This window comes from Erpetoichthys calabaricus, chromosome 13 (assembly GCF_900747795.2).
Source record: "Erpetoichthys calabaricus chromosome 13, fErpCal1.3, whole genome shotgun sequence".
NCBI lineage: Eukaryota > Metazoa > Chordata > Cladistia > Polypteriformes > Polypteridae > Erpetoichthys > Erpetoichthys calabaricus.
This window is the reverse complement of record NC_041406.2, coordinates 94,299,906-94,309,628: the sequence shown is the minus strand read 5'-3', so window position 1 is coordinate 94,309,628 and position 9,723 is coordinate 94,299,906. Positions and strand designations below refer to the sequence as shown.

The window sequence follows — 9,723 nt, the reverse complement described above, 5'->3', positions numbered from 1 at the left end:
AAATTTTGGAACTGGGTGTTAACAACCCTGCGGCATTGGCACTTGTTTGGTACCAATGTGACCTCATTTAGAACTCATTGCCATTAGTTATAATGGAGCAGGGGAGTGGTGTGCACCGAGCATTCCCTGTGAAAGCCTTTTATAAGAACGGTGATAGTGTGACTGCTGCACACAGGGAATTTTGCCATCATTTCCAGTTAGGATGTCACAATTGTGTCCCGTCCGCTCATGTGATTTCAACATAGGTGTGTAATTTCGAAGAAACGGGTTCAGCCTTAAAAAAGAAGTCCTCAGGTGGAGCCACTTCACATACTGCCCAACAATTTGATGGCAGCTATTTAACGATTGTTTGGAAGATGCATCATTTCACGCAACAGTGACAATCCATGGCCTCCGAGATTCACAGATCTCACTGTGATTTTTTTTATGTAGAGACATCTTAAAAGACAAGTGTACCACACATGTCCTGCAAACATTGCTGAACTAAAAAGAAGAACTGAAGAGGAAATCGCTAGCATTCCTCTTGACATGTTACGTCATGTATAGAGAAATGGGCAACACCTTCAAAACGTAAAATGAATATTGAATGAATATTGATTACCATCATTACTTGCATATCCTGTACAATACATTTCATCATTAAATGTATTTTGTAATGTGTTTATTCGTGCATTGAACATCAATTGAAAATTTGCCGTTTCCCTGCTCCACCCTGTCCATTTAAGTTACCAATAACTGAACAAATGCTCTTTAAGCTGTTAAGCAGCTTTATGAAATCTTTGACATGTTTATTGTAATAACAAAATAAGCAAATCTCAGTGCAGTACATAGGAAAGGCCACATTCTAGCACACCGGTAAATAGAAATCAGGACTCAACGCCAAGTCTTGTGCTACAAACACAATGTTTATTGAGTTCTTTGTAAAATTAGGTTAACTGCTCTCCTTCAGGGAGAGTTTGTCAAACAAGCATTCTGGCAACCCGCTACTGGTGGCTCCAATCTTGTTCAAGTTGGTGATGTAGTCATCCATCTTCTAGATGATTTCCACTTCTTCATTCAGACAGAAAGTGACTTCCTAGGAAGTCCCCACGGTCAGACGCCATTTTGTGAAGATCTAGTAAAGCCTGGTTGATAGTTCTCTCTGACTTTCAGAGCAGCCACAGCCCACTCATCCTTCTCTGGCTTCTTGATGTCCTGAAGGGAGACGTGTTGGCCCCTTTTTCTCTGATATTTCATCAGCTCCTGTGCATACTCATTCCCTTCATTACTTTGTTTTTTGAGGAATTTCTGCAAAGGCACATCATCACGTCTGAAGTAGTGAGCCATTGACAGGCAGGTGTAGGAGGCGGTCAACTCCATGTTAACCATGTGGTTGATGGTGGCTTAATGGATTTCGCTGTGGAAGTTCTGGTGAACCTGGGATGCCATTGTGAGAGCTGTTCTAATGACTGAAATGAACAGCGTCCAGCGAAGTCGGACAGCATGGACAGTGTAGGACAGGGGCTTCCATTCAATCTCTGCTGAAACAAGAACTAATCACATTCCTACTGAATATGGGATGCACATGTAAAACATGGATAATCATTTAAGCATTTCCAGGATTAACTTTTTCAAAAAATGAAAAAGAACTTTTGGGGGCTAAAGCACCTTTTGTGGACACTTTCTTAGGAAATCAGTGGGGAAAGGGAAAGGGTCTGGGGCAAAACCTCAAATCTATATATATTGTCACACACTCACAAGTGGGGGGGGCAGCCAAAGGGCCCAGTTGAGCGCGAAAGAATGAAAGATGGGGGATTGGAAGAGAGCATTAACACCTCAACAGTAAAACGGAAGATTAAAGAAAAGACCATACGTAATGCCCCCGTGGTAAAGTCAGTTCCAGCTCCCGCTAATGACTGCACATCCAAAGATGTAGATGTCACTTCCGGTTCTAGTTGATGACTTCACTTCCCGTCCCTTACCGATGACTTCATATCCGGCTCCAGATTATGACGTCATTTCCCTCTCACCATCAAGGTCACCTCCATCAAGATTCAATTCTGTCTCCTGTTTGCTAATCATTCCCTGTCATGTATACATAAAAGACCCACAAAGCATTGTTTTGATTGTCAAATGTCTGTATTACTCATCTTTGACCACATTATCAGTCTTTTACGACTCCTCAGATCCGCCAACATTATACGGGGAATTCCCTCAACGCTTGATCTATTTTGCTTGGGCTTTATTCCTTCACTTTCTTCTTATATAATACGCTTCCATGGCTGTCCGTTTGTCTGTCCAGGATTTTAAATCACCTGTGGCTTGCAAATTGTTTGAACTATTGACCTGAAATTTGGTACACATATACTACGTGACATCTACTATCCGCTTTCAGGGTGATGATTGACCTCCAAGGTTATTCCTCTTTATATTTTTATTTTATTTTATTGTAGAATCAACTCTTAACAGCAGCCATTCTCATCCCTACCACCTTCGTCATCACTTCCCCTACCCCTTCATATCTTAAATCATTCTTGAGGCAGATTGAAGACTTACAGTAAGTGCTAGCTTAAGTGAAAAATTAAGGAAAACGTACTAAGTAATTGCAACATAAGCAGTGACTTAATATGTTTAACGCGAAAAGATGCTAACGACAGAAGAGAAGAAGCGGGCCGCTAGTGAGGAGAAAAGGAGAGCTGCTCAGGAAACAGCAAGCGCATCAACCTCTGAGCAAATGAATGCTAAATGTACAGAGAAAGAGGATGAAAACTATGAACACTCAGGTCAAGTGTATTTACTGCACGTTATCGTGGAGTGCGCCGTTACTGGTATATATATATAAAATCCAATGTCTGTCTGTCTGTCTGTCTGTATGTTGTAATAAAGAGACAAAACACGCATAAAGGTTTGGGGTTGCAAAATAAGCGGTCAGATACTCTGACATGCGTCCAACAAAAGGCAATCATCCCTTCACAGAGGGGAACATAAATAAGGTGGGACCGGAAGCTGGTGACTGGAATGCTGGGAGGAACTGAGGTGTTTTATGGGTAGATGATGTCATCGGGGTGAGACCAGAGGAAGGGATGGAATGCGGAAGTGGCTACAGGTGGAGTAATGGCATCCTGAGAATGCTTAAGGCGGCGTTGCGTCTGGCTTTCTGCGGGAACAAGAGAAAGAAAAATTAGTGCCCCGTCTCCATCCCCTGACGCTACTCATCGGGTCTTTCCGCGGCCCCCTAACCGCGCAAGCGTGACAATGTCTATCTGCTTTTCACGAGAGAACTACTTAACAGATTTAGATCAGGTTTTTTTCTATAATTTGCTTGAACATTCCAGTTGATTTTGTGACTTCTCTCATCGCGCTAAGTTTCATAGTTTGCTTGCGGTAACAATGTATTTGCGCAAATCCTAGAGAGAGGCTGCGGGCTAAGGGGAGGGGGGAAGCGAGGCCTCAGGAGTAGGGAGCCAGGCGGGGCCCTCCTCACTCACGCGCCAGCCTCCATTCAACTCGGTCTACCTCTCTCCACATTTTGGGGCGTACCTTGCTTCCGCTTAGCTAGCGATACCTGTTTGTTCAACAGACTTTATCATCTACAGATTGTTAAGGAATAACGTTTGACGTTTTTGAGAGAGAGATCAGGGCTACGTGTGTTTTAGAGAGTAGCTGCTGATTGCCAGAGATATCACGGCCATGTGCTTTTCTCCCCACATGGGGGACGCTCTCCCGTTAGTTTGCAACATTTGACATTGGAGTGTACCTGCCTTCCGCTTGGCCAGAATTACGTTTTTTTAATTGATTTTTAAAGTTTGTCCTCTTTCACTACTACATGGGCGGACAGCTAGTATCAAATAAACAGAGGAGAAACCCGAGGGGTTGGGGTAAATTATGATGATGACAAAAAATAAAACATTAAAAACAAAAACACAAGCCTATCATGTTGCACTGTGCCAGAAGAATATAAATCTCTGACTTTCTCAGCCTGCAAAATTAAAATGATCAGCGGCTGAAAAGAGATTTGGGGCCAGGAAAGACGTCGACATGTAAGATTGCTGCACTTCAGGGCTAAAAATAAAGCAGACTTGAGTTTTCAAAAATTAATTTGCTAGTATGAAATTGAAAATATCTGAGCATAAGTGTACATACAGCAGCACTGTTGATTTTATTACGTGGCTCTGACTGAGAGTCCTAACACTATCAAACAGTCAAACATTAAATATACTGTACATCAAAGTACAAACAGGCAGCACAAGTATAGACGGTACAAGGACACGGCTTAGTGGCAAAAAAGGCGGGGGGGGGGGGCAAAAAGCAAAAGGAAAGGCAAACCCATTTTAGGCGTGGAGTCCTTTAGAATAAAAGGTGGTCCAGCAGATATGAGCCAGCTGGCTATATATCCTCCTCCTCCTCCTCCTCCTCAGACATGTTAACAATGAGCCACAAAAGGTCTGTCTGGGCAAGGGTCCAAAATTGAGAGGCTGAGGTGTCAAATGACTAAGCAGGTCCATCTCTGGGACCAGATTATAAAGAAGCTCCTTGTCCAATCTGCGTCTTAGCAATGAAAAATTCTTTCATTATCTTAAAAGCAAAGTAAATGGAACACCACTGAATATATTTACATTATTAAAAATGGCATCTGCATGAAATGTGCACACTTTCCGTATCTGGATACTCCACATTTTGTTCCATCTCCTAAACATGTGCAGACTAGTAGGAAAGCCAAGCGAGTGTGGGGGTCCGTGGGTGAGGGTATGTTATATGAATGTTGTTACAATATTGAGATTAATTGTCACTTTATCTGTTTAAACTGTATAAATTCAGTTCTTTTCTGTAAGCATGCAGAGCTGAGCCAGATTTAGCATAGAGTGTCTGTATTCAGAATTGCTGGGCCAAGCATTAGGATAAGACAAACAGGGACAGCTGGAGGACTGTCGTCAGCCTGAAGGAGAACTGTGTGTTATAAAAACTTACTGTCTGATGTCAGCTAAAAGTTTGTACCCTTGTTTGGAAATGGGCTCTGTGCCATCTGGAGGCTTGCACGTGGAGAAATGCTATAAAGCATCTTGGAGGATTGCCAGCTATTGGGAGACTTGACGCCCGGACTACAGGAGACTATGTCGACTTGGTCCGAGAAATCCTTCCAAACGCTGTGACGATGACTGCAAACTCCATACGCAAGGTCCCCACCCTTGGACTGAGTACTGCGGTGTGTCTTCCCCATTAATTATGCAGCGTAAACCGTTATTAAAGAGCTAGAATTATCCTAAACTTGTCGTGTAAGCTTGTAACCGCCATTGCATGCTGAGTGGGGTAATACCATTTTAATTTATAATAATTTATAATTCAGGTTAATTAAAACACCGCAATATAAAAGAACACATTTCCAGAGAGCTAATACCTCTCTTCAGGAAACAGGGTATCAGTAAATATCACCTCTCATGGACTTCAACAGGTCCAGAATTTGTTCCTGCTTGTATCCAGTGTCGCCAGGCTGCTGCCCCACATCCTCATTTATATCTACAGTAGCTTTTGTGAGTATGAAAGTCATGGTTGGACAAGCTAATGTTAGAAAATGGGATTTATCAGAAAAATTTAACAAACCTTAACAAAACTGATGCTGTCATTTCTCAGTGTAGCCTCACCATCCTCAATGCACTTGCGCCACCTGCCTGGAAGTGCCAGCATAATAAAAGGTTTTGTCTTGTCCTCGCCTCCACTCGTGCACCCATGTTATTGTCGAATACTGCAGGGGTACTGCAGTCACTAGTGCAAGTTACTGTGACTCGCTAGAGCCCAATGTGAAGCCTGTTGTTTGATCCAAGTGGTGGGGACTGCTGTCTCAAGGGGTCCTTTTGCTGCAAGACAATGACACACTGCTAAAAACACCAAGGATTGTATGGAGAAACTGAAGTTTGAGGTATTGCCACATCTTCCTTATTCAATTTCCACCTTTTTGGACCACTAAAAAAACATCTGGGTGGTTGTCGATTCAAGACAGATGATGATGTGAAGAAAGCGGTGCATGAGGGGTGGCAAGGAGGAGACAGAACCTTTTATTCTGTTGGAATCCAGGCAGGTGGCACAAGTGCATTGAGAAGGGTGGAGACTACACTGAGAAATGACCTGATCAGTTTTCTGATAAATCCCATTTCCTAACTTTAGCTTGACCCTCCCTGTAGTTTAAGTGGACCTCAATATGAAAGGGCCAACTTGTCAGTATGGTGGCCTAACCTACACAATGAAGACCAAAGAACACTCCATGAGAAAGTGATTGAAAAGCACAAGTCAGGGGATGGAGACGAGAAAATATCCAAGTCACTGCAAGTTACTGCAAATCAATCAGGAAGAAATGGGAAGGGTATGGCAGAGATGTAGATCTGTCTGGGGCAGAATGTCCACCCAAGCTGAGTGATCATGCAAGACGACAGCAAGTGAAGGAGGCCACTGAGAGACCCATAAGAAATCTGAAGAAGTTACAAGCTACAGTGGCTCATCTTGGAGAAATTGTGCAGACAACTGTTGTGTGGGGGCTTCGGCAGTTGCAGTTTTAATGGGAATGTGGCAAAGAGAAGCCATTGTTTAAAAAACATATACAGTACATGAACGTCTATTTTTCTTGGCCAGAAAATTAGAACAATGTGGATGACAGAAGGCCATTCAGCCCAACAAAACTCGCCAGTTGTATCCACATAATTCTTCCAAAATAACATCAAGTGTAGCTGTGAAGATCCCTAAAGTCCTACTGCCCACCACACTATGCTAGTCTCTATACTTCCCTGTGAGAAGAAAAGCTTCCTGTCTGTGTGAGATTTACCCTTAAGATGGGTGTCTCCTTGTTCTTGCTAAACTCATTTTAAATGAGGCGGCTTGTTTTGTGTCTCATTATTGTTTGGCTGCTCATTAAGGAAAAAGAAACAATTAAGGGGTCTGAGTCACGTCAATTAAAACTAAGACAAGTTAATCAAGAAGATGGTTAGAATGAAAACCTGCAGCCACTGTGGCCCACCAGGACTGGATTTGGACACCCCTGGTGTAAGCCAATCACAGCACGTCATCAATGACACACTGTGCCCACTGTGAAGGACAGTGCTGGCAGCATGATATTGAGAGGCCGCTTTGGTGCAGCAGGCCATGGAAGGCTTGTGAGGGGAAAAGGAACGTAGCAAAATATGGGAGGAAAACCTAATGCAGCCTGCAAGAAACTGCTGTGTTCTACCAAGACATCAACCCCGAGCAGAAGGCAAAACTACACAGCAGTGGCTTAAAAACAACAATGTTAATGTCCTGTAGTGGCCAAGTCAGAGTGCACATCTCAATCCAATGGAGACTTTGTGGCTGGATTTGACACAGGCTGTCCACTCACGATCACCATGACACCTGATAGACCTTGAGCAGTCTTACAAAGAAGAAGGGGGAACAGCAAAGTCCAGATATGCAAAAATGGTAGACAAAGAGAGAGACCTGAGCATGCAAACTTAAGTCTGTCATGGCCGGCAATGGTACATCTACTAAATACTGAGCTAGATTAGATTAGATTAGATTAGATTAGATTAGATTAGATTAGATTAGATTAGATTAGATTGGATTAGATACAATTAGATTAGATTAGATTAGATTAGATTAGATTAGATTAGATTAGATTAGATTAGATTAGATTAGATTAGATTAGATATATTTTAGTAATACCCAAGGGGAAATTCAAGTGCATGATGCAGCAAACACATTGAAAACAGATATCAACTCAAAGTATAATATAAAACAATAGAATAAAAACAGAATACAATATACAGTGCATCCGGAAAGTATTCACAGCACATCACTTTTTCCACATTTTGTTATGCTACAGCCTTATTCCAAAATGGATTAAATTCATTTTTTTCCTCAGAATTCTACACACAACACCCCATAATGACAACGTGAAAAAAGTTTACTTGAGATTTTTGCAAATTTATTAAAAATTAAAAAATTGAGAAAGCACATGTACATAAGTATTCACAGCCTTTGCCGTGAAGCTCAAAATTGAGCTCAGGTGCATCCTGTTTCCCCTGATCATCCTTGAGATGTTTCTGCAGCTTAATTGGAGTCCACCTGTGGTAAATTCAGTTGACTGGACCTGATTTGGAAAGGCACACACCTGTCTATATAAGGTCCCACAGTTGACAGTTCACGTCAGAGCACAAACCAAGCATGAAGTCAAAGGAATTGTTTGTAGACCTCCGAGACAGGATTGTCTCGAGGCACAAATCTGGGGAAGGTTACAGAAAAATTTCTGCTGCTTTGAAGGTCCCAATGAGCACAGTGGCCTCCATCATCCGTAAATGGAAGAAGTTCAAAACCACCAGGACTCTTCCTAGAGCTGGCCGGCCATCTAAACTGAGTGATCGGGGGAGAAGGACCTTAGTCAGAGAGGTGACCAAGAACTCGATGGTCACTCTGTCAGAGCTCCAGAGGTCCTCTGTGGAGAAAGGAGAACCTTCCAGAAGGACAACCATCTCTGCAGCAATCCACCAATCACACCTGTATGGTAGAGTGGCCAGACGGAAGCCACTCCTTAGTAAAAGGCACATGGCAGCCCGCCTGGAGTTTGCCAAAAGGTACCTGAAGGACTCTCAGACCATGAGAAAGAAAATTCTCTGGTCTGATGAGACAAAGATTGAACTCTTTGGTGTGAATGCCAGGTGTCACATTTGGGGAAAACCTGGCACCATCCCTACAGTGAAGCATGGTGGTGGCAGCATCATGCTGTGGGGATGTTTATCAGCGGCAGGAACTGGTCTAGTCAGGATAAAGGGAAAGATGACTGCAGCAATGTACAGAGACATCCTGGATGAAAACCTGCTCCAGAGTGCTCTTGATCTCAGACTGGGGCGACGGTTCATCTTTCAGCAGGACAATGACCCTAAGCACACAGTCAAGATGGTGCAGACCTATAAATACCTGGGAGTGCAGCTGGATGATAAATTAGACTGGACTGCCAATACTGATGCTCTGTGTAAGAAAGGACAGAGCCGGTTATACTTCCTTAGAAGGCTGGCATCCTTCAACATCTGCAATAAGATGCTGCAGATGTTCTATCAGACAGCTGTGGCGAGCGCCCTCTTCTGTGCGGTGGTGTGCTGGGGAGGCAGCATTAAGAAGAAAGATGCCTCACGCCTGGACAAACTGGTGAGGAAGGCAGGCTCTATTGTTGGCATGGAGCTGGACAGTTTAACATCTGTGGCAGAGTGACGGGTGCTCAGCAGGCTCCTATCAATTATGGAAAATCCTCTGCATCCACTAAACAGTGTCATCTCTAGACAGAAGAGCAGCTTCAGCGACAGACTGCTGTCACTGTCCTGCTCCACTGACAGACTGAGAAGATCGTTTCTCCCCCAAACTATGTGACTCTTCAATTCCACCCGGGGGGGTAAACGTTAACATTATATAAAGTTATTGTCTGTTTTTACCTGCATTATTTTCAATCTTTAATTTAATATTGTTTTTTGTATCAGTAAGGTATGCTGGAGTTTGTGAATTTCCCCTTGGGATTAATAAAGTATCTATCTATCTATCTATCTATCTATCTATCTATCTATCTATCTATCTATCTATCTATCTATCTATCTATCTATCTATCTATCTATCTATCTATCAAAGGAGTGGCTTCAGGACAACTCTGTGAATGTCCTTGAGTGGCCCAGCCAGAGCCCAGACTTGAATCTGATTGAACATCTCTGGAGAGATCTTAATTTGACTGTGCACCGACGC

General features: G+C 42.9%; 1 pseudogene; it reads right to left on the bottom strand.

Annotated features, from left to right (window-relative positions):
• Positions 1–931: 931 nt before the first annotated feature.
• Positions 932–1,440, bottom strand: LOC114664006 (ferritin heavy chain A-like; annotated as a pseudogene).
• Positions 1,441–9,723: the final 8,283 nt, after the last annotated feature.